The sequence below is a fragment of the Callithrix jacchus genome, chromosome 10 (genome assembly GCF_049354715.1).
Source record: "Callithrix jacchus isolate 240 chromosome 10, calJac240_pri, whole genome shotgun sequence".
Taxonomy (NCBI): Eukaryota; Metazoa; Chordata; class Mammalia; order Primates; family Cebidae; genus Callithrix; species Callithrix jacchus.
This window is the reverse complement of record NC_133511.1, coordinates 61,596,170-61,621,407: the sequence shown is the minus strand read 5'-3', so window position 1 is coordinate 61,621,407 and position 25,238 is coordinate 61,596,170. Positions and strand designations below refer to the sequence as shown.

General features: G+C 44.7%; 1 protein-coding gene and 1 pseudogene across 27 annotated transcripts in view; one reads left to right on the top strand and one right to left on the bottom strand.

Annotated features, from left to right (window-relative positions):
- The window catches only part of TENM4 (teneurin transmembrane protein 4), a 3,204,727-nt gene that overhangs the window by 312,419 nt on the left and 2,867,070 nt on the right, over positions 1-25,238 (bottom strand). The window lies entirely within an intron of this gene.
- LOC100399347 (mitochondrial import inner membrane translocase subunit TIM14 pseudogene) lies at positions 2,661-3,057 on the top strand (annotated as a pseudogene).

The following is a 25,238-nucleotide window of genomic DNA, read 5'->3' as shown; positions in this document are numbered from 1 at the left end:
GAGCTCAGACAATTTGCAGTCTTATCTGCGGCTGGCCTTTCGACATGTGCAGTACATCGTCTACAGAACATAAGCACAGACATATAAAAGTATACAGTACAAGACAATGCACCCACTTACAGCAAGGCCTGCTCATTTTCTCCTGCCTTGAGTGACAGAAGGTTTATAACATAGTAATATCCATCCAGCTTTTCAAACAGACTGAACCTTAGGAAACATAACACAGCCCAGGCGTGCCATCTTAAGGTTCAGTGAGGCTGTAAGGAGGAGGTGGCACAGAGAGCTGCTGATTATTTGCAGGGTAGGGTGGGAAGCTTTCTGTGGTCTGTCCACACAAGAGCAGACCACTTGGTTCACAGTCATCAAATCCTGTAGGATTTTGCAAGTTCCATGACTCTTTTGTTTTGTTTTAGATGGAGTCTCACTCTGTCACCAGGCTGGAGTACAGTGGTGTGATCTCGGCTTACTGCAACCTCTGTTTCCCAGGTTCAAGCGACTCTCCCACCTCAGCCTCCCGAGTAGCTGGGACTACAGGTGCACACCACTGCACCCAGCTAATTTTTATATTTTAGTAGAGACAGGGTTTTACCAGGTTGGCCAGGATAGTCTTGATCTCTTGACCTTGTGATCCACCTGCCTTGGCCTCCCAAAGTGCTGGGATTACAGGCATGAGCCACTGTGCCTGGCCCCAGGTTTCATGACTCTTAAGGTCAACCCCTGAGCTTAACTTTATGTGACATTTTACAGAGCTGCTGTGTGTACCACTTGGCTAGTTGATATTAGCAATTCAGTAAGAAGAATTGAAGCAGCAGAAATCAATGACCAAGGTACAATCTCTGGGTAGCTTCTCCCTCTGTGTTTTGGTTTCTTTACCTAAAAATTCAGGCTATGATTCACCATACAGTCTTTTAAGCCAGCATTCCTGATTCACCTTGAGCACCTGCCTTGCCTGACACCACTGACCACCTGGGGCTAGAGGGCTGAGCATTCCACATTCCTTTCTCTAAATTAACCTTGTCTTCAGTTCTGATATATCTGCTCTGCTATATTTCTATTTGTCTGTATCTGTCTCCTACATGAAAGTATACAGTATAGTCTTGGGGTATACTGCTTTTGTGGAGTGAGCTTTGGAGTTCAACAGAATTGAGGTTTGTATCACAGGCTTACCTCCTATTAGTTTTATGATATTAGGAAAACTACTTCCAGCTCCTCATTTGTAATTTTTTGTTTTGTTTTGAGACAGAGTTTCGCTCTTGTTACCCAGGCTGGAGTGAATGGCGCGATCTCGGCTCACCGCAACCTCCGCCTCCTGGGTTCAGGCAATTCTCCTGCCGCAGCCTCCTGAGTAGCTGGGATTACAGGCACACGCCACCATGCCCAGCTAATTTTTTGTATTTTTAGTAGAGACGGGGTTTCAACATGTTGACCAGGATGGTCTCGATCTCTTGACCTCGTGATCCACCCGCCTCGGCCTCCCAAAGTGCTGGGATTACAGGCATGAGCCACTGCGCCCTGCCCTGTAATTTTGTTTTTGACATGGTCTCTGTGACTCAGGCTGGAGTACAGTGGCGTGATCTCAGCTCAGGGCAACCTCTGCCTCCTAAGTTCAAGTGATTCTCCTGCCTCAGTTTTTCCAGCAGCTGGGATTACAGGTGTGGGCCACCATGCCTCGCTAACTTTTGTATTTTTAGTAGAATCAGGGTTTTACCGTGTCAGCTAGGCTGGTCTCAAACTCCTGACCTCAAGCGATCTGCCTGCGTTGGCTTCCCAAAGTGCTGGGATCACAGGCATGAGCCACTGCGCCTGGCCCCTCATTTGTAATTTGCCCACCTGCGCATCCCTACCTTTAATATAACTACTGCCAGGGCTAAAGATAATGTATGTGAGTACATGATACGCATGCACAAGCGGTTAGTGCTCACCAAATCTCTATTAAAGGTAACAAAATCACCCCGCCAAGAACCCCATTCATGACTTCCCATATGGTTCCAGTTTTGGAAAGATGCTCTTTCAGGCCATATTGATTAAACCAATATACATTTATTTCCTCATCTCTTATTAACCAAAGACACAATATGATCTTTAATCAGAGCTTCTGATGAGCTTGAGATAACCAGTCCCATACCATGCTGAGTTGTTAGAATTTCAGACAAAAATTAAGAAACGTGATGTGTTGGTCCAGGGTGCTTGTTACAGCCTCTTCCTGAGTATATCAGTCAAGCTTTATGAAATAAATATTTCCAGAACTAAGTAAAATGTTCCATCATAAACTTCATGGACCCTGGGCTGAGAATGGCACTGCACCCTCTCAGGCCTCATGCCTGCCTCTTCTTTCTCCCATGAATTCCCCATAAACTTCATGAACCCTGGTCTCTCCTCAGGCCTCTGGGTTGCTCTGAATATTCATAACTAACATATAGGAGCCCCTAACAAGGTGCCAGGCCTTTAGAAAGTGCGCAGAGTTTCTGTGAGGTACAGATATTATTGGAAACATGAATTTCCTTCCTCTTATTCATTGACAACTTTGAATTTAAGTGGTTTCCAAGGTAGGGTACCCAGAACTATTTCCTAGGATGCAAGAAAATGTTAGAAAATATTTTTTCGGCTCTCTGCTCCAGGCGTCCGCTGCGATAGCTGCGCTGGGATGAGCCGGGCTCCCAGTGGAAGCAAGGGAACCCAGCCGCAGCAGCCATGGCCAGTACAATGGTAGCAGTTGGACTGACCATTGCAGCTGCAGGATTTGCAGGCCGTTATGTTTTACAAGCCATGAAGCATATGGAGCCTCAAGTAAAACAAGTTTCTCAAAGTCTACCAAAATCCGCCTTCAGTGGTGGCTATTACAGAGGTGGGTTTGAACCCAAAATGACAAAGCGGGAAGCAGCATTAATACTAGGTGTAAGCCCTACTGCCAATAAAGGGAAAATAAGAGATGCTCATCAATGAATTATGCTTTTAAATCATCCTGATAAAGGAGAATCTCCTTATATTGCCGCCAAAATCAAAGAAGCTAAAGATCTACTAGAAGGTCAAGATAAAAAATGAAGTAAATGTATCATAAGTTTTAAGTACTTATTACTTTATGTATATGAGTATTAACTTTTTATAACAAAATGCCTCAGAGTTAGTTTAAAAAAAAAAAGAAAATATTTTTTCAACTCATCTATTTCAAATTTATTTTTAGTATATGTTTTTTAATGCATGTACATATTCATACACATATTCCAATACACAAGTACTTGGAATATGTGTATGAAAATGCACTGCTGGCCAGGCGCAGTGGCTCAAACCTGTAATCCCAGCACTTTGGGAGGCTGAGGTGGGTGGATCATGAGGTCAAGAGATCAGACCTTCCTGGTCAACATGGTGAAACCCCGTCTCTACTAAAAATACAAAAAATTAGGGGCGGGCGCGGTGGCTCAAGCCTGTAATCCCAGCACTTTGGGAGGCCGAGGCGGGTGGATCACGAGGTCAAGAGATCGAGACCATCCTGGTCAACAAGGTGAAACCCCGTCTCTACTAAAAAAAATACAAAAAATCAGCTGGTCATGGTGGCGCGTGCCTGTAATCCCAGCTACTCGGGAGGCTGAGGCAGGAGAATTGCCTGAACCCAGGAGGTGGAGGTTGCAGTGAGCCGAGATTGCGCCATTGCACTCCAGCCTGGGTAACGAGCGAAACTCCGTCTCAAAAAAATAAAAATAAATAAATAAATAAATAAAATAAAAATACAAAAAATTAGCTGGGCATGGTGGTGCGTGCCTGTAATCCCAGCTACTCAGGAGGCTGAGGCAGAGAATTGCCTGAACCCAGGAGGTGGAGGTTGCAGTGAGCCGAGATTGCGCCATTGCACTCCAGCCTGGGTAACGAGCGAAACTCCGTCTCAAAAAAAAAAAAAAAAAATAATAAAATAAATAAATAAATAAATAAATAAAATAAAAATACAAAAAATTAGCTGGGCATGGTGGTGCGTGCCTGTAATCCCAGCTACTCAGGAGGCTGAGGCAGAGAATTGCCTGAACCCAGGAGGCGGAGGTTGCGGTGAGCCGAGATCGCGCCATTCACTCCAGCCTGGGTAACAAGAGCGAAACTCCGTCTCAAAAAAAAAAAAAAAGAAAGAAAGAAAATGCACTGCTGTAGCAATTCAGCATGTACAGGGGCAGGGTAGGGTCACATTGACAGTACGGGCTCTGGACTGCCTACATTTGAAATCCAGTTCCACTACTTGCAGCTCAGTGACCTTGGGCAAATTACTCTGCCCTTTGCATCTTGGTTTCTACACCGTTATAAATAATTTTTGTTTTTAAAGAGTGCCTACGCATTTCTATGTTGCTCTGAGAATGAAAGAAATTAAAATAAGTAACATATTGAGAACCGTGTGTGGCAGCCAGTAAACACCTATAATCAACATTATATGTTGCTATGCATAAATATGTACATGTAAAGCGATGGACACTAGCTGTCTTCATCTTTTCTTTTTTATAAAAACAGTGTATGATACGAACGTATGGCAAATCCTATTTCATTTCACAAACATTTTCTAAACACTCAGCATTGGGCTGGAAGGTGAGGTAGATACAATTAGGAAGCACAAGGCCAGGCACGGTGGCTCATGCCTGTAATCTGAGCACTTTGGGAGACTGAGGCGGATGGATCACAAGGTCAGGAGTTCAAGACCAGACTGGCCAACATGCTGAAACCCCATCTCTACTAAAAAATACAAAAATTAGCTGGGCATAGTGGCTTGTGCCTGTAATCCCAGCTACCTGGGAGGTTGAGGTAGGAGAATTGCTGGAACCGGGACCGGGAAGGCGGAGGTTGCAGTGAGCCAAGATCATACCACTGCACTCCAGCCTGGACTACAAAGTGAGACTCCATCTCAAACAAAACAAAACAAAGCAAAACAAACAACAACAAAACAATTAGGAAGCAGAGCTGCAAGGAGGAGCTGGAAGAGGGGAGGGAGAATGTACAAGGAGGTCTTGGCAGCGCAGAGGTAGGACCTGTCAGAATAGAATCGCAGCCCAGAGCAAGGAGCTGGGGGGCTCATTTCAACTGTAGGAACTGAGAAACGCTTTATTGAACCTTAGGATTTCAATGAGAAGAGATGGGGGCATGAATAGCTGTGGCAGAGGGAGGAACACTTCAGCCTAAAGCCCTCATCCTGTACCTGGTCTCTAGCAATCTGTCTCCCCTGTCTCCTTACCTCCCAAGTCTCACAGTTACCATTAGCTTCCCCTTACCAAGTCTACTGAGACTTGCCAAGACACACTGGCCTGCTCTCATGTCCATGGACTCACTGCTCTCCTTTCGCCAAGTTTGCAGAGCTCTAGGGCACTTGTTGCATTAAATCTATCTGAATGGCAACCCATGGAGCACAAGGACAAAAGTAAGCTTGTTCCTTCTTCCTGGGGCATTTCCTTTCCTCTTCCCTCCTCCTCACAACTACCGCCCTATATTTCTCTTAGCTTCCACTCATCCTTAGGGTTTGACTTCATGATTTCCTCCTTCGAGAAGGCTTTCCTTATGCTTCAAGCCTGCATTTGGCACCCAGTCTAGGTGCTCCCACAGCTCTCTGGACTCTCCCTGTTCCAACATTTCTCACCCTCCAGTATTTACTTGTCTATAGCTTGCCTTGCCATTACCATATGTGCCTAGTACAGTGTATTGTACATAGAAAACCGTAGTACATATTTGTTAGATGAAGAAAGGCTAGAAGGAAGGTAGGAAGGAAGGAGAGTACCTTGATTATGGTACAACAGGTCTATGTAAAGAGAGTAGTGAGAAATGAGACAGGAATGAGAACACTAGAAAAAGTAAAATTAGATCTTAATTGGGGAGTCATAGAAATTTTTAAAGCAGGAAAGTGATAAGACCACGGCTGTACTCTAGAAGGATCTGCTCTTGTGGGCCGAGTGTAGTGGCTCACTCCTGTAATCGCAGCACTCTGGGAGGCCGAGGTGGGCTGATCACCTAAAGTTAGGAGTTCGAGACCAGCCTGACCAACATGGAGAAACCCCGTCTCTACTAAAAATACAAAAAAAAAAAAAAAAAAAATGAGCTGGGCGTGGTGGCACATGGCTGTAATCCCAGCTACTCCAGAGGCTGAGACAGGATTGCTTGAACCTAGAAGGTGGAGATTGCGGTGAGCCAAGATTGCTCCATTGCACTCCAACCTGGGCAACAAAAGTGAGTCTGTCTCAAAAAATAAAAAATAAAATAAAAAACAAAGAATGATCTGCTCCTTAAACATAAGGCACCTGCTGATTCACCTAGATCTCCTTTCTAATTGGCTTAGCTCAGCAGGGATGTTGAAAATCCAGATGTTATGAGCTTGCTTTTTGGGTGGGGCTCAGATGCACATTCATGTGGGCAAATGAGGATGCCTGATTCCGTGGGACTGGGGTAGGTGTGCCCTCCCATATGTCCTGGTTATCAGCTGAAGGCAACCTGGCATTGTAGAAGCTTCTATTATGTCTGTGGTAAAGATAAGTGGGATGACTGAAATGAACTTCATCACATCCGACTCCAGCAACCCAGAGGACCAGTGAAGGGTGGAGGGGAACTACCACGTATCTTGAGAGGCGGCCTCAACGAGCCCAGCTCTGGCTTATAGGAGAGGAGGATGGAAAAAGAAGAAAACAAAGTAAGTGATACATTTTGGATATATGTCCCCTCCAAATCTCATGTTGAAATGTGATCTGCATGCAATGTAGGAGGTGGGGCCTGGTGATAAGTGTGGAATCACAGGGGTGGATCTTTATGAATGACGTGGTGCCCTCCCCCATGGTAATGAATGAGTTTTTGCTCTGTTACTTCACTGGAGATCTGGTTGGTTTTTTTTTATTTTTAATTTTATTTTTATTTTTTTTGAGACGGAGTTTCGCTCTTGTTACCCAGGCTGGAGTGCAATGGTGTGATCTCGGCTCACCGCAACCTCCGCCTCCTGGGTTCAGGCAATTCTCCTGCCTCAGCCTCCTGAGTAGCTGGGATTACAGGCACTTGCCACCATGCCCAGCTAATTTTTTGTATCTTTAGTAGAGACGGGGTTTCACCATTTTGACCAGGATGGTCTCGATCTCTTGACCTCGTGATCCACCCGCCTTGGCCTCCCAAAGTGCTGGGATTACAGGCTTGAGCCACTGCGCCCAGCCGAGATCTGGTTGTTAAAGAGTCTGGGACCTCCTGCCTCTCTCTGGCTCCCTATGCTCATGCTCCCTCTCTTGCCAGGTGACAAACATGCTCTCCCTTTGCCTTCTGCCATGAGTAAAAGCTTCCTGGGGCCTCACCAGAAGCTGAGCAGATGCTGGTGTCTTGTTTGTATAGCCTGTAGTGCCATGAGCCAAATAAACCTTCCTTTTGTTTGAGATGGAGTCTAACTCTGTCACCCAGGGTGGAGTGTAGTGGAACAATCTCGGTTCACTGCAACCTCTGTCTCCCAGGCTCAAGTGATCCTCCCACCTTGGCATCCTGAGTAGTGGGAATACAGGTGTGTGCCACCATACCTGGCTAACTTTTTGCATTTTGGGAAGAGACGAGGTTTTGCCAGTTGCCCAGACTGCTATTTTCTTTATAAAGAAACTCCAGCCTCAGGAGTATTTTACAGCAATGCAAAATGAACACACACAGTTAGGGAGTGCAGATACCTGTATGGTTGATATTAGCAGAGGGGTGGGGGCATTTACAGAGCTTCTCCTGAAGGCCAGGAACTGGCCCAGATTCTTCACAAGATATTTTCCTTAAAACACTCTCAGTAGGAAAATTCATCTCTATCTTTCAGGTAAAGAAATGAGGGCTTAGAAATGAAATAATTTGTCTGCAGTCTTAAGACCCAGATGAGAACCCATAACTTTAATGCTGATTCCAGCTGGTGGCGAGAGTGAAATTCATCAGCTCTGGTTTGGATTTTCCACCAGGCATAGGGAAAGGGAGAGGCCTGTCTATCAGGGAAACACACCTAAAGCAGAAAGATCATGAACTTCCTATTGGGCAAACCAAGGATCAAAGCCTAGTGTCGCTGCTGGCTATGTGACCTTTGATAAGTCACTTTACTTCTCTTAGTGTTAATTTTCTCCTTAGAAAAAACGGAGTGATGATACCCACTGCAAACAATTGTAGGATTGGTGATCTTATATGCCCACCACGAGCCCAGCACTCTGCATGCTCATGGTAAAGGCTCAGCCAATACTGGTTTCCTCCGCCATCTCCCCAGCTGTAGGTCTGTCACAGAACATGGTGATTTTGGGAAAGAAGCAATGACAGATTTGCAAGCCCGCCAATTACACTTTTATCAATAAAAGGGGGAAACATGTTAGGGAAACTATACTAATACATAAAGAGAACACAGGACAAGAGAATCCCAATATCTGCAGAAACAATTTCAGTTACTCACATCCTTGTGTGAATTGGTGATGGTGGCTTTCTTTTTTTTTGTTGTTGTTACCCAGACTGGAGTGCAATAGCACGATTTCGGCTCACTGCAACTTCTGCCTTCTGGGTTCAAGCAATTCTCCTGCCTAAGCCTCCCGAATAGCTGGGACTACAGGCGCACACCACCACGCCCAGCTAATTTTTGTATTTTTAGTAGAGACAGGGTTTAACCTTGTTGACCAGGATGATCTCAATCTGTTGACCTCATGATCCACCTGCCTTGGCCTCCCAAAGTGCTGGGATTATAGGCGTGAGCCACCGCGCCCAGCCAGATAGATGGTGGCTTTCTATTGCATTTGAAATCTAACCTATAAATAGAGCAAACTAGTTGTCCAAGAAGAACATTCTACCATTCTGGATTCTTAGTGTATCTTTGGAATGTACCATGGGACTAAAATTGTGAGGGCTAGTTGATGAACAAATTTATTACTCTGCCAAAAAGAAAGACCATTAACAAAATGTCCTTTTTAACACTTTGCTCAGCAGTTCTGGGAAATCCATCTAAATGCCCAAACGGAATCACATTGGTCTAGGATAAAACCCCATATAGAAAAACTCATGTGTGTTTACACAATGGAAAAGTGTCAGTCCTCAACTGTAAAACATGAGCACTAGCTGTGGGCTGTAAGAAAGGTACTTTCTGGCTGGGCGCGGTGGCTCAAGCCTGTAATCCCAGCACTTTGGGAGGCCAAGGCGGGTGGATCATGAGGTCAACAGATTGAGACCATCCTGGTCAACATGGTAAAACCCCATCTCTACTAAATAAAAAAAAAAATTAGCCGGGCAAGGTGGCACATGCCTGTAATCCCAGCTACTCAGGAAGTTGAGGCAGGAGAATGGCCTGAACCCAGGAGGCGGAGGTTGCGGTGAGCCAAGATTGTGCCATTGCACTCCAGCCTGGGTAACAAGAGTGAAACTCCGTCTCAAAAATAAACAAACAGGCCGGGCACGGTGGCTCAAGCCTGTAATCCCTGCACTTTGGGAGGCTGAGGAGGGTGGATCACGAGGTCGAGAGATCAAGACCAACCTGGTCAACATGGTGAAACTCCGTCTCTACTAAAAATACAAAAAATTAGCTGGGCATGGTGGCGTATGCCTGTCATCCCAGCTCAGGAGGCTGAGGCAGGAGAATTGCCTGAACCCAGGAGATGGAGGTTGCGGTGAGCCGAGATCGCGCCATTGCACTCCAGCCTGGGTAACAAGAGCGAAACTCTGTCTCAAAAAAAAAAAAAAATAAATAAAAAACAAACAAACAAACAAACAAACAAATAAAAAAATAAATAAAAAGAAAGGCACTTTCTTCCTGGGCAATTCCCTGGATTATCGGCAGAGCTTCCTAATAACTGTTTAACTGGCCGTCCTGTAATTTACAGGCTTGTATGTAAAACACTTGGCCCAACACACAGCCATTACTCAATAAATGACACCTAGAAAGAAAGCAAAACAAAATCCTTAGACCTAAGCAGGTACCTCATCTCAGTGGCACACTGCCCTAATAAATTCATCCTTTTCAGAAACATTTTAGTTTCTCCACCTAAAACCAAATGCATTCTTTTTTTTCTCATGGGCTAGCCATAGGGCACTCAGTTGCTTCACTGAATAAGTGAAATTATACTCAGTTCTGAGCAGAGGATGGGGAACTGAAGACAACTGAGGTTTCCTTCTGATAGAAAGGTCTGGGGCTCGTGGAGGGTCAGGAATTCTAATGCAGTGGTATCATGCCCGGCTTTTTATTCCAGTGAGTTACGTTCTTGTCTAATGCTTGAATAGACTATCCTGCCAAAGAAGGACCAGATATTGCTCACCTATGTGTTCTGGTCTTACTCAGAGTCTCAGCTGAGCAGAGTGGCAGAACTGGTTTCCCCAGTTATTTGAAATGGTTGGGAATCCACTTCTGCAAAGCATTTCAAAGAGCTGGAAATATGAAAATCCAGAGTGACTATTCTTTTGGGTCTGTCAGTGACAGCCCCGATTTACATCTGTTATCCTGCAATGATTAATAATAGTTCCCCCTTTAATGTCAAAATGTCTTCACTTGGTCAATTAATTACGTGGCCACCCTGTTTAGGGCAGTATAGATTCAGTTCCATATCAGAGGCTGCAGTCTGTAGCAATGGAATACTGGTCAAGCTAGCTGGGTGCAAGTCAACAAAGCAGTCCATGCCGGGCACGGTGTCTCATGCCTGTAATCCCAGCACTTTGGGAGGCCGAGGCAGGTGGATCACGAGGTCAAGAGATCGAGACCATCCTGGTCAACATGTTGAAACCCCCGTCTCTACTAAAAATACAAAAAATTAGCTGGGCATGGTGGCGCATGCCTGTAATCCCAGCTACTCAGGAGGCTGAGGCAGAATTGCCTGAACCCAGGAGGCGGAGGTTGTGGTGAGCTGAGAGCGCGCCATTGCACTCCAGCCTGGGTAACAAGAGAGAAACACTGTCTCAAAAAAAAAAAAAAAAAATTTTATGGAATGAATATATTCCATAAAAATGTATAGGAAAAAAGATTGGTTAAAAAAAAAAAAACACACATTAACAATGGTTATCACTGTTATGGGCAATTTAAAAATTTTAATATGCTTTTATATCTTCAAAATTTTCTATAATTAGCATATATAGTTCTTTTTATTTTTATTTATTTATTTACAAAATTAATCTCAGAGATGAGATCTCACTATGTTGCCCAGGCTAGAATGCAGTGGCTATTCATACACACAATCACAGGGTACCGTTACCTTGAACTCCTGGGCTCAGGTGATCTTCTTGACTTAGCTTCCTAAGTAGCTGGGATCATAGGTGCAAGCCAAGTTCTTTTTATACTTTTAAAGATTATTTTTAAAGACCTCATGAGAAAATGAAATAATAAATGTGAAAATATTTGGCATATAGATGTTTATTTTTTTATTTTATTTTATTAAAATTTTTTTTAAATAAAGACGAGGTTTCACCACGTTGGTCAGGCTGGTCTTGAACTCCCGACCTCAGGTGATCCACCCACCTTGGTCTCCAAAGTGCTTGGATTACAGGTGTGAGCCAGCCGATGTTGATTTTTAAATAAGAATTTTTTTTTTTTAATTTTTGAGAGAGTGCGTGATGCAATCTCAGCTCACTGCAACCTCTGCCTCCCGGGTTCAAGCAATTCTCCTGCCTCGGCCTCCAGAGTACATGGGACTACTCTGCATGCACTACCACTCCTAGCTAATTTTTGTATTTTAATAGAGACAGGGTTTCACCATGTTGGCCAGGATGATTTTGATCTCTTGACCTCGTGATCCACCCACCTTGGCCTCCCAAAGTGCTGAGAGAAATGAGCCACCACGCCTGGCCTCTTAAGATTTTTATACATTAATATTAGTAGAATAATTTAGTATAAACTGATATTTAAAGAAAACTTTTCAACTGAGCAATTCTACTTTTAGGAATTTATCCCTAAAATTATGATATCTCAAAAGATTTACTTGTAAGGATTTATCATGTCATTTATAACAGTAAAAAGTAAAACATTAAAAAAACGGTTAGCCGGGCATGGTGGCTCACGCCTGTAATCCCAGCTACTCAGGAGGCTGAGGCAGGAGAATTGCCTGAACCCAGGAGGCGGAGGTTGTGGTGAGCCGAGATCACGCCATTGCACTCCAGCCTGGGTAACAAGAGCGAAACTCCGTGTCAAAAAAAAAAAAAGGTTAAAAAGGAAAAACATCCTTAATGTTAAAAAGTAAATGTTTACTTGCATAATAAAGGCACAATGTTGATTTCGCACAGATATTATAAGATATATTTGTAGAGAATATGAAGTGACTTGGGAAATAGGATACAAAAAGAGCATGATGCGAAACCGCATAAAAAGTAATTCTGAGGCCGGGCGCGGTGGCTCAAGCCTGTAATCCCAGCACTTTGGGAGGCCGAGGCGGGTGGATCATGAGGTCAACAGATTGAGACCATCTTGGTCAACATGGTGAAACCCCGTCTCTACTAAAAATACAAAAATTTAGCTGGCTTGGTGGCGCGTGCCTGTAATCCCAGTTACTCAGGAGGCTGAGGCAGGAGAATTGCCTGAACCCAGGAGGCCGAGGTTGCGGTGAGCTGAGATCGCACCATTGCACTCCAGCCTGGGCAACAAGAGTGAAACTCTGTCTCAAAAAAAAAAAAAAAAAAAGTAATTCTGACTTTTGTTGAAACATGTATATGGGTCAATCTGTACAAAAATGTTAAAACCAGTTACCTTAGGGCAATAAACTAGAAATAATTGTTTTCCTGAATTTTAAAAATGTATTCTAATTTTTCAAGTAACACATGACGAGATTTAAAAATAAAAAACCAATTAATGCTATTTTTAAAAGAATTAGATACATATACAGAAAAGTCAGCCAAGATGATGATAGTTTCTTCCTTGGGTCCCTAATGGGAGGAGCTTGGCAGACTCACAGCCTCCTGGATCTTTTCCAGCCTACTAAATCTTGTGGGTCTTACTCCCCTGGCCAGGCAGCTCCCAGTAAGTCAACTCTCCTCGACAGTGGTTATTTTCTGGAGCGGGTCCCAGGCCATTTGTCTCTGTGACTTATGCTAGAAAAACGGTCTTTGGAAACAGGACACAGTAAATTTCTCAGGCTCATCATTTGATCTCTAGCTCTCCTCCTCAAATATTTCCCTGGGACTTAAAAAAAAATTTTTTTTTAAAGCATTTGCCAGGAACAGACCTCTGCTTTCACCGGTCTGCCTGGAAAGCTGGTCTCTTCAATACTAAGAAGAGAGCCCCTTAGATTTGTCTGGTCTTCACATAGGGATGGCCTACCAGCTAGTCTGCTTGTTTGACACAGGTATATTCCATGAGGACATTCATTAAATTTTAAAAACTGTCAGCTTTGTTAAGGCATAATTCACATACCATACAAGCCACTCATCTAAAGCGTAAATCCAATGGGTTTTAGTATATTCACAGAGTATTGCAACTAGCATCACAATCCATTTTAGAACATTTCATCACCCTAAAGAGAAACTCTACACTCATTAGCAGTCACTCCCTATTGTCCTCCTACTCCGTGCAACCTAGGCAATCAATCACTCATCTACTTTCTGTCCCTACGGATTTGCCTATCCTGGGCATTTCATAAAAATGGGATCATATAATATGTGCTCTTTTGTGGCTTCTTTCACTTAGTGAAATGCTTTCTCAAGGGTTCATCCAAGTTGAAGCAAGTTTTAGGATTTCATTTCATTTCATTGACAAGTAACATTGCATTGTATGGATATACCATGTTTTGTTTATCCATTTATAAAATTTGGGTTGATTCAAACTGGGATTGTTTTCACTTTTTGGTTCTTATCCATAATGCTGCTGCAAACCTTTGTGCGTATATTTGTGTGTTTTTACCTCTTTTGGGTATATACCTAGGAGTGGAATTGCTGAATTGTATTGTTACTTTTTAAGCAACTGACAGATTGTCTTCCAATGTGGCTGTGTCATTTTAAATACCCACTGGCAGTGTATGAGGGTGCCAATTTCTCCACATCTTCGCCAACACCTGATATTATCTGACTTTTTTATTCCAGCCACTATAGTGGGTATGAAGCAGTATCTCACTGTGTGTGGTTTGATCTGAATTTCCCCTAATGGCAAATGATGTGGGGCATAGTTTCATATACTTATTTTCCATTTGAACATCTTCTTTGGAGAAATGTCTATTCAGATCCATTGCCTGATTTTTAGCTTGATTTATCTTTTCATTACTGTAGGTACTTTTCCCCTCCAATAATTTGTTTTGTGTTTACTCTGTCAGGCAGTATTCTAAGTATCATTGATGGACAAGGAAGATAAAGCCCTTGCCCTCAGAAGCTTACATTCTAGTCAAAGAGAACATCGATGAACAAGTAAGCAAATAACTATATAGAACAAGATCAAGTGTGATAAATATTATTAAGCTGGTGCAGAAGTAATTGTAGTTTACATTAAATGTAATGGCAAAACTACAATTATTTCTGCACCAACTTAATACAAAGACGTCCAGTGGGTACGAGGTTAGGAGTGGTGACATGGGCGTGCCTCCCTGGGAGGTGACATTTAAGCAGAGATCTGAAATAAGTGAAGGAGCCAGCCCAGCAGACACCTGGGGGGAAGAGCTTTTAGGCAGAGTGCCTCACAACTGCAAAGTCCCTGCAGCAGAATCAAGTTCATTTGAGGGACAGCAAGGAAGCTAACAGGACCAGAGAAGCATAAGAATGAGGTAAATGCCAGGAAATCAGCCTTAAGACATTGTCAGAGGCCAGGTTAAAGATATGCAAATTCTGCAAACTAAAGGTCACTCTGCCTGGGTATTCTTATTAGCAAGTTCCCTGAAGGTGAAGACTGGTTTATTTATATGGCCACAGCCCACATTGTAATTCCACATAGAGTGGGTACTCACTGCATATTACAACCTATTTTGACCTAATGAACTCCTAATAAAAACAACATTTACATGTGAGTAGTCTTTATTCTACACTTTACACAGGAATTTCACAGCCATGATCTCACATGATCTTCACTACATCCAGGAGGAGGGGTAATGGCCATTACCCAAATTTGACAGATAAAGAAACTGAGGCTAGGAGAGGTGATATGACTTGTGCAGTGACACACTACTTATAAGGGGCCAAGTGGGGCTCCCACTCAGGAGAGAAGCAGCAGGTAAGATCTGGATTTAAAACTACTGTGATGTTAGGCATGTTGGTTGATCTTTTAGAGCCAGGGATCCTCAGGATGTGGTCCTACCTTACCAGGGGTCCAACAGAGTAAATGCATAAAGCACACATGTCTGGGGCCTTCTCTCTCTCTCTCTCTCTCTTTCTAACAGGGTTCCAGATTGGAGTGCAGTGACACAAGCACCTCCTGGGCTCTAGTGATTCCCATGCCTCAGCCACCCAAGTAGCTGAGATTATAGGCATGCAACCACGCCTGGCTAATTTTTACATTTTTAGCAGGGACTGGGTTTTGCCATGGTGACCAGGCTAGTCTCAAACTTCTGGCCTCATGTGAACTGCCCACCTTTGCTTCCCAAAGTGTTGGGATTACAGGGGTGAGTCACCACACCTGGCCTGTACCTCCCTTTAATTATCAGCCCCAGCCATACATCCAGGCAACCTCTCTGTGGGAAGCCCTGAGTGGGCACTGGAGATACAGAACTAAGTCTACTCCCTCCCCTGGAGGGGCACACAGCCTCATGGGTGAAGGAGACACATGTGGATGGCTCAGGAAGGAGAAAATATATGGGGATGGGTGGGTGAGGCAACACCCAGAAGACTCACTGAGCTCCATGTGTCAGCTGTAGCTCCTGGTGTCCCACAGATTGTTCTAACCTTGCCAGCGCTGCTTCCAGAGGGATGTAAGATGGCCCATTCACACCTCTGGAGGCTCAAAATGGGCTGATGGAAAGGCCAGTTTCCATGGCATGTGAGAGAAAGGGAATGCACAAAGCAAGCTGGATTATTTCTGACTATCAAAATTGCTGGCCAACGTGACAAAGGAGCCACTGAAATTTATGGCAGACAGACTTTGAACAATCTGTGGTCACAGAGTGCTCTCTTCAACAGGGAGGTTTGGAAGCTGCACTTTCATACTGAGATTTGATTAAGAAAGTGCTTCCAAATAGCTGTTTAAAGTCATTTATTACTTCCTGGACACACAAACCCCCCCCACTACACACACACACACACACACACACTCACACACACTCACACACACACACACGTTTTCCTCCCTCCACTCAATTTACACAGTGGCAAAATTCCAGGCCTAAAGACCAAGTAAAAGCACAATCTATTAGTCCAGCCTCCTACTCAGAAAGTGGAGGAACGATGCGGGTATTAGGTACAAAGGAAAGAGGCAAGAGATAGGAAGATTTGGAGGGAAACCAGCCAGCCGTGGGAGGGCGGGAGGGCAGGGATATTAACTGGACACCTACTTTGTGTCCAGCACTGTGGAAGGCCCTTTAGCTAAATTATCTTAATCAACTCTCATGCGCCTTCAAAGTGTGAACATCTCTCCAGCTGACAGATGCAGACTTGGAGGCTGAGAGGCGGCTTAAGGTCACCCAGCTGGTGGGTATCAGTCTGGGTGCTGAATCTTGCTCTACTGAACCTTATGCCCACATGTTTCTGACTCAAATAATCCAAATAAATAACAGTAATAAACATAAGAATGTACATTTGTAAATTCATGAGTTTATTTCCTTGATCTTTCATCAGCCCTGGGAAAGGGACAAGAATATTAAAAGTGAAGCCATTTGCTCAAAGCCACAGACCTAATGAGGTGTAGAGCTGGGCTTCCAACCCAGGCCACTTGAGCCCACAGCTAGAGGTCCTTCCAGGGCTTCAGTCTGTCTTTCACAGCATCTTAGAGTGACAGTCAGGGATTAGTGTGACCAATGAACCAGGCAAAAAACCAACTAGAGGGGAAGAAAATCCAAAGTATATAAAATAAAACCAGAGCTGTGTATTTATCATTTGTGGAGTTTCTGAATATCTGTTGTATTTCAATAAAAAGTTTCAAAAAAGTAACAGAAAGCCATGTGATGTCGATGTAAGCATATACTGAAAGATATTTTTCTAAAACAGCTTTTCCCCAGTATATGCCCTGATTTGAAACAGCTTTCCATAAACTTGCTCACTGTGCCAAGGCCTCTTGCTTGCATTAAATTTCTATAAAGATTTGAGAAATCTTTTTGGGGAAAGCACAAATACAATGAGGGCCAAGAGTTCTAGAGATTCCTCTACTGTCACTCCAAGAAATCTTGAAAAATCAAGGAAAGCAGTTGGGGGAGAGTGGACAAGTAGAGACATGGCTTCCCAACCCTGCTCCTAAGTGACCAGGTCTGGTTCTTAAAGCAGGAATCCTTCTGGCGGCTTTAGGCTCAAATCAGAAGAAAAATAGACTTTTTTTTTTTAATCCTCAATTATACTCTGTACAGAAAGGAGCCTTTGAGAGGATAAGAGAAGAGAAAGGAATAAGCATTTGCCAAATACCTTTTGTGTCTGGCACTGCACTAAGCACTTTCCCTGTGCTTTCCAACATAGCTCCACAAAAGGAATCACTCTTGCACTCAGCAGTATTACTTGACATTTAATACACAATAGAAATCCATTGTCTCATGGTTCTGGAGGGTAGAAGTCTGAAATAACGGTACGGACAGCACCATGCTCTCTCTGAACCCTGTAGGGGATGCTTCCTTGCCTCTTCCTAGCTGCAGTGATTGCTGCTGTCTCTGGCATTCCCTGGCTTGCAGCTGCATCAGTCCAGTCTCTGCCTGTATCATCACATGCCTGCTCCCTGCATGGTGTTGTCTTCTTTTTTTTTTTTTTTTTCAGACGGAGTTTCACTGTTGTTACCCAGACTGGAGTGCAATGGCACCATCTCGGCTCACTGCAACCTCCGCCTCCTGGGTTCAAGCAATTCTCGTGCCTCAGCCTACCGAGTAGCTGGGACTACAGGCGCGCACCACCATGCCCAGGTAATTTTTGTATTTTTAGTAGAGACGGGGTTTCGCCTTGTTGACCAGGATGGTCTCGATCTGTTGACCTTGTGATCCACCCGCCTCGGCCTCCCAAAGTGCTGGGATTATAAGCATGAGCCACTGCGCCCGGTCGGTGCTATCTTCTTATAAAAACACCAGTCACAGTGGAGTAGGTTCCCACCCTACCCCACTATGACCTCATCTCAATTAATGACATCTGCAACAACTCTATTTTCACATACAGTCACAGTCTGAGGTACTGGTGATTAGAACTTCAATATATCTTTTTGCAGGGCTGGGTGGGGGTTTGATACAATTCAATACATCACACTGTCCTTGTGGAACTTACAACATAAAAGCCCCCTTTTAAGGACAAATACATTGAGGCACAGAGAAGCCAAGTGATCTGCTCAGGATCCACAGGCAGTAAACTACAAAACCAGGTCTGACTCCAGAGCCCAGTTTCTGTCTACTAGACTTCTGTGTCTAGCCTATATGGATTCTCCTCAGCTGGTGGTCATTTACAGAAAAGGAGCTTTAGCAAACGATCCATTTGGTCCCTTGATCACTTCTACAAGAGAGGTATTACTGTTTCCATTTTACTGATGAAATGAGCTCCAGACTAAAGTTAGTTGGTTCATAAGAGGAGAAGCAGGAATGAACCAAAGTGGGCAGACTCTCTATCCATCCTTCTTCTTCAACCACACCAAAGGAACTAATGGCATTGTTGTGGGGGAAGTGGGCACCAGGATGGAACAGAAATCAACTAACAAAAAGGCTGGTCACCCTAACTGAGGGCACTAGATTGGGGGGGAAAAATAGAGGTTTGAATGTTTTTATTTCTTGCAACCAAAAAAGCTTATCTGGAGAGAAAAGAGTTCATACCTTGGAGGTTAAGGGTATTCATCCTCCCAAGCTCCGAAGTTCAGATAAAGCTCCTTTTCTGTCTAACTGCTACTAACAAAACAGGGTTTCTTGCTTTCTGGAGTGAAGGGCACTGAGTGAAGCTTATGTACAAAGCCTCTCGGTGTTTCTTGGGCATATCGTGCGAAACAACATCTCTGTGACTTTGGTGCTGGCACACATGGGCTGCATGTACCTCTGATTTAATGGGATTGGGGAAATGAGGGAAGAGAAAGGTGCCTGCAGGGTTGGAAATGCATTCAGAATGTTCCTGCAGGCCAAATCCTCAGTGTCTAGTGCTCTGTGAGGCTGGGAGAGTGGCTGGCTCTGTGTGATTTGTCACAGGTCCCCGGGCTAGCCAGAGAAGGGCAGTGACAGCTACTTGGGGAAGAAAGCCAAGCATCCCTCTGGGGTGCCCTGCCACTGAAATCCCGACCACTAAGTTTTCAGCCATCCCAAGGGAGGGACTCCAACCAGTGCTCTGATGTAATCATAGAGGGGAAGTCGATTAGGTCCCCCACGTGCCTTTGAGAAGTTCCCAGTTTAGTGGCTGAGCAAACCCGGAATATGCAATTCCCTGCAATGCTGTGAGAAGGAAATACAAAGATCAAGGCCTTAAGTGATAGAAACTTGGGGCTCCGTGGCCCCTTGCTAGAGGAAGGGAAGTTTAAGCAGAAGCCTTAAGGTGAACCAGGAGTTGACCAGGTTAAGAGGGCATGGTGGTGCATGCACATATATGCTAGGCATGCATGTGTGTCTACAGCAGTGGGCTGATTAGAGTGTCCCAGTCAGAGAGAACAGCCTGTGCCAGGGCTCACAGGGAGGAAAGTGCACAATACAGCTTGGGAACTCCAAGTACTAAGAGTTGAGTATGTCTGGAGCAGAGGTAGGGATGGTGGTAAACAGATGGCTGGGGAAAGAGGCCGTCTTCAAATCCTACAAAGGCTTCTGGTAAAATCCGGGGTTTGCCCCTAACTGGGCTCTAGATCTATCATCAGTTACCAACTTGCCTGCACTACCTGAATTGAGTATCAAACTTCTCTGGATCTGAAATTTAGCTGAAAATTACCATGGTTACATGAGTTCCCTTCTAAGCTCCCTTAGAGTTCCAATAATAAAACTAGCAAGACTGATTTGTGCTATTCCACCTAATCCTCATATTAACTCTGAGTTACTATCACCCTGTTTAGTAGATGAGAGAAGAGAAATTCAAAGAAGGTTAAGCAATTACATTCTGTAGGTCTATGATTTTCTGAAAGAAACTGCCCTCAAACTTTCTGCCTGAATAATTGAGTCCTGTGCTGTCAGAAGAGCTTTATTCAGAGAAGAGAAAGATGATTTGCTAATAAGAATGATAATAACTGTTGCCACCACTGACTGACCCCTTTCTCTTTGCCAGACATTGCATTCACGCCGTGTGTAGACATGCATCCATTTCTAATTGTCACAGCAATCTTAAGACATAGGGACTTTCATTACTCCCATTTCAGAGATAAGGAAAATAGTGGTCAATTGACATGGCCAAGGTCACACGGCCACTGGTAAGGGGAGAATCAGGAGGTGGCCCGAGGTGGATGACTCCACTCTGAACTCCTAATCACTTTTCTATGAGGCTTAAAAGGAGCAAAGCTTTGCAAGGCTAAGCTGTGGAATTACACATGAGGAATTGAGGCCTGGAAGGTGACAGAATGAGCCCAAGGTCCTATAGGAAGGCAGCAGTGAAACTGGTTTTGTGCCATTACTTTCAACAAAAGTAACAGTAGTAAGGGCTGGCTTAGTAGGATGCTCAGAACATGAACTCATGAATCCTAGCTCCGCCGTTTACTAGCTGTACAACTCTGGACAAGTTTTTAGTTTTTGAGCCTCAGTTTCTTTATTTGTAGAAAAGGGACAATAGTACCTACCTCACAGGGTTGTATGGGGTGATGGGTTAAAGAGTCAGGTATGAGAGCTCTACTGAAGTATTTGCTATCACTGATTTGCTGCCTGGTATGGTGTTGATATACTCCATCTCTAATTCTCACAGCAACCTTTGGAGAGGGATGATTATTCCTATTTACAGATGGAGAAATAAGCTTAGAGAAATTAAATAACGTGTTTAAAGTTAGACAGCAGGCCAGGTGCAGTGGCTCACGCCTATAATCCCAGTACTTTGGGAGGCCGAGGCGGGTGGATCATGAGGTCAAGAGATCAAGACCATCCTGGTCAACATGGTGAAACCCTGTCTCTACTAAAAATACAAAAATTATGGGGAGAGAGGAAGCAAAACACACGGCCATGTGTGTACCTATGCAACTGTCTTGCATGTTCTGCACATGTACCCCCAAACCTAAAATGCAATGAAAAATTAAAAAAAAAAAATACAAAAATTAGCTGGGCACGGTGGTGCGCGCCTGTAGTCCCAGCTACTTGGAAGGCTGAGGCAGGAGAATTGCTTGAACCCAGAAGGCGGAGGTTGCGGTGAGCCGAGATCGCGCCATTGCACTCCAGCCTGGGTAACAAGAGCGAAACTCCATCTCCAAATAAAATAAAATAAAATAAAATAAATAAAGTTACACAGCACGAAAGGTATAGAAGCTTGATTGGAACCTGTGACTGTCTAATTTCCAAATCTATGTTATATCCCACAATAACCTCTCCCCCATGCATACAGCTTTGCAGAGAGCACTGACATCCGTAACCTCATTACTGTGACATATCTGGCCTATATTTAAATGCTAATGATTCTCATATCTCTATGACAGGTGTGTGTATGGGGGGAGGGGATGATGAGCAAGAAAGCTCACCACAAGTAGTATGGATGATTGCATTCAAGTGTCATCTATTATTCTGTAATAGGAGTATAATTATTCTATAAGGATAATAACAACCCATCCCATGTACAGAACACTCCATGGTTCAGAAAATCCTTTTACACCCATTATCTCATTGCGTCACCATGACAGCCCTGTGGGGAGGGGAGTAGAGCTATATATATTATTTTCCATTTGTAGCAGCCACTCTGGGTTGCATAGCAATACCCACTGCCCTCCTAACAGAATCCTGACTTTGCTCAGCTAGCCACTATGGTTTCATGTGTCAGTAGGCAGATCCTGACTGGCAGGTTACAAAAGCACCCTTCCTCATGAGGGAATGTGAACCACTGGCCAATCTGATCTGAGGAGAGGTCTGGGGTTCCCCGGACAGGGAATCATCTGGACACAGTGCCCGGGACTGCAGCAGTGGAAGCCAAGAAGCTGAATCTGAGCCTGGATGAATATGCCTGGAATTGCCTTGTCTCTGAACTTCTTGCTAAATGAGATGATAAATGTCGAGGCTCACGATAATCATTGAAGCTGGTTTGAGTTGAGGTTTTGCATAAGGCATCCTAAGATCTCCCACCTCGCTGGAGACAGAATCTTCATAAAAAAGAAGACTCCCACTTTCCCTTCCACCCTTATTATTTAGCCATGTCCTTCACTAAGTAAAACTGTGCTGCTCTCACTGAGTTGCCAGCAAGCCCCAGCTCAGTTCTTCCGTTCCCTCTCCACCACAATGCACTTCTCCTGTAGGCCCAGTGTCTGTCCCGGGGTCAGGACTTGGCACAGGGTAGGCATGAAGGAATCACACCTGCAAGAAGCCTGATTAGTTTGGTTGCATAAGGATTCCGAGGCTGCTTCCTCAACTGATAAATAGGATAATAATAACTGCTTTGCAGACTGCTTGTGGGGCAGGGAGTGGGCGGCATCCTCAGTCTCCCTCCAAGGCAATGCCACTTGCCTTAATCAGTATTCATCCCCACATCTTCTGGTTGGCAAGCACCATGTGCCAGGGACTGGGACCCAGTGGCGAGTGAGCAGAGCCACCCCTGTTCTTGTGACATTCCTTATCTAACAAGACAGACATACATGCTTGGAGACCTTCTCCCACATTAGCTCCAGGCCCACTCGCGGCTGTGGCCTCCTCTGAAAACCAGTGGATTTCAGGAGTTGTCTTCTTTCTCAGGAATGAGGCCAGAGTCCATGGATTCACCCTGGGCTCCTGTTTCCCATCTGCTTAAGTGACTGAAAAGTGGCTGACACTCTGAGTGCAAGCCTCAGAGGGCCCCCTGCAGTGAGTCTGGGTATCATAGTGTCTCAAGTGGTAAAGCTGGGCCTCACCCCTCTGGCCCTCCTCACACCCTCAATGGGATCTGTGGCCAGGGATGCATTCACATTCACTGGAAAGTTGTTCCTCTTCTTGCTGCCAATTTTCCATCCAGCTGCAACATCCAATGATCCAGCCAGGCCTGTGCATATGCAGGTCCCTCAGAAGAGCTTATACAAAGCTCAACAGATGGCTCTCGATGTCAAAAATTATTTCCTGATGCCCAGCTGAGACGTCCCAGAACCTGTAGTGCCCATTAATGTTAAAGCCCTGCTTCTCCTGCTCTTCGGAAACTTGTTATTCTCTGAGATGCTCTGGCAAAGTCTCTGAGCTCATCCTTTTTAAAGCAGCCCTGAGCACTGTCCTTGTCGGTCCACTGCAAGGGTCTCCAGGGCTGTTCTCATAGTTACTGACCGCACAGTGGCCGGGGCCTGAGGAATTAACTTCCTGGGACCTTTCCTGAGGCACCTGGCAATTTCCTGGCCTCTGGCCTTTGTTTGACTATTTCTTTGCCCTTGCAAGTATCTTTTCTTGAATGCTTGGTTCATATGCCACATTCAAAGGAGGAGGAAAAATAATTCACACTTTTTGGGCACCTAGTGTATACAATGTTCTCAACATCTCACATCCTATTCTTAGTTGTTTGTTAAGTCATTCATGCATCGACTCATTCATTCATCAGGTATTTACAGAAAGCCATGCTCATGTCAGGCTCTGTGTCAGGAACTGGGGATAGGCCAGTGAGGCTTCCCTCAGGAAACTTACCCATGAGTGTGTCACCCACTGTGTGTCAATACACTCTCAGTGCCTTATTTTACAACAAACCTCTTAGATGTTTCAATATCTGTTTGCAGGTGATGAAAACTGCTGCTACTGCCACAAGCCAGCGAAACTGTGCCCTAGTCTGTGCTTTTGTTTTGCCATCCATTCGACGACACATTCCTGATGTTCACGATGTCCTGCCCTGGGTTCTAGGCACACATGCATGGGTCATGGCTCTGTCCTCAAGGAATTTACAGTCACTATGGGACTTCTGATGAAAAAACCATTGACTTGCACAGTGTGGTACATGCTGGAGACTAGGGGCTTCCTGAAGACTGGGAGAGGCCTTTCCTGGCATGTGCCAAGCCTGGCAGTGCGGATGTACTACCTTCAGGGCACGCCTACCAACAGGGGAGAAGATTCAGAAGACACAGGAAGGCTTGCCACCCTTAGAGGCCTTAGAGGCCAAGCCTCTCTCCTGAGTAGTGTCCTATCCTGTGGGGGTGCGGCTGGGTGGGTTCAGTGGGGTGGCAGCTCATGAGAGGGAGACGGGAGTCCTGGCTTTTGGCCTCGTGTCACACTTTCTTTGTGACCTTGAGCAAATCACAAGCCTAAACAGGACTTTGTTTTCTCAGCTATAAAATGGAGGCTTCAGGGAATGTCCTAGAGGAAATGAATGCTCCTCTACCTGTCAAGGGTCATGTGGAGAGGATTCCAGGAATGAGGGGATTGGGCAGTACAAAGCCCCAGGCCCTCTGGACCCTGGCTTTCCCTGGGCCTCCAGTTTCTTCTCTGAAAAATGAGGGAAGCAGGTTAGAGACGTAGGAAGGTTTAAGTTCAAACCCCATCTCTGCATCTTACTTTGTAATCTGTAATAATAGGTGACTTAATCTCTCTGAGCTTTAGAGTCCTCCAAAAGCAAACTGGGGATTTACAACATCTGCCTTGTTACACTCATATAAGGCTTAGAACATTCTAAATGAAGGCTGGTAAAGTATTTGGCATGGAGCACATAGCCAGTAAGTGTTAATTCCCCCTTCTCTGAGGGGCTAGATGCCCTTGAGAGCTCTTGAAAGGAAAAATTATGGTGACACAGTTGCCCACCTGAAGTGTTAGTGGGATGAGGTGTGCGGATTGCATTTGCCATTTAGGATCAGAGTCTCACTGATGAACTAAACCTTCAAAATCAGTAACTCTCCACCCTCTTACTGTTATCTGCCCTCTTACTCTTCGTACATGCAGTGCCTGAATCTCATCTACAATATGGTTGCTGCTGACATGGCAAGGAACTCACTACTCCAGAGGAAACCTATTTCAGTCACATTGAGCTCTGACTGCCATAACATTCTTCCTTCTAATGCACCAAAATACTCTCATTACCTCTGCTGCTGTGCTTCTGCTATTACTACTAGTAACCATAGCCAATACGGAAGAGTGGTTAAGAACAGATTCTGGTCGGGCCCCATGGCTCACACCTGTAATCCCAATACTTTGGGAGGCCAAGGCAGCGGGATTATGAGGTGAGGAGATCGAGACCACCCTGGC